A 694-nucleotide genomic window follows, 5' to 3' on the forward strand; every position below is an offset into this window, starting at 1 on the left:
GGTGCGTCGCCCCCGCTGGCGCTGCGCGGGGGCTTTCTCCGGGTGGGTGGGTGGGTGCGCCCGGGGAGGAGGCTGCGTTTGGCCGGACGCTGCCTTGTACAGGGATGACCACAAAGGGAACGCTGGCGCAGGGAGGCCCCAGCGTGGGTTGGCACCACCGCTGTGCCGGGTCAGGGCAGGCTGTGCCAGAGTCGGGCTGCTGCGGATGTGACGCTCTGCGCGGGACCCGGTGGCTTCTGACACCCTCCCCACTCATTTTTACATGTTTGGACCTTTATTTTGGTTTTGTTTTGGTTTGTTTTTTTTTTTTTTTTAATTATTATTTTTGGCCGCAGTAGATAAAGCCACTTCATCCAGCGCCCATCTCCTCTGTTCTGCGCCAGCCGCAGCGTGGGCGCCGTGGGGCAGCCATGCCGTCGGGGGACACCTACCTGCTCCCGGGAAGGGGCAGGGGGACAGGGATTTGGGGAGGGATGTCCCTTGTTTAGGGACAGCTCTTGCCTTTGTTCTGGTTACAGGATTTGCTTTGTGCTCTCAACAGAGTCCCTGGAGCCCCATTCCCCTCTCCCAGCTGGTTACTGGGACCCAGTGGACCTGTCTTCATGTTGCTGTGCGGGGCTGATCTCTGCGCTGGGGTCTGCCTCAGCGCCCACCCCAGGGTCCCATTTTGGCCCATTTTGGAGAAAACAACCCC

The sequence above is a fragment of the Charadrius vociferus genome, unplaced genomic scaffold, assembly GCF_000708025.1.
Source record: "Charadrius vociferus isolate BGI_N301 unplaced genomic scaffold, ASM70802v2 scaffold1720, whole genome shotgun sequence".
In the NCBI taxonomy this organism is placed as follows: domain Eukaryota; kingdom Metazoa; phylum Chordata; class Aves; order Charadriiformes; family Charadriidae; genus Charadrius; species Charadrius vociferus.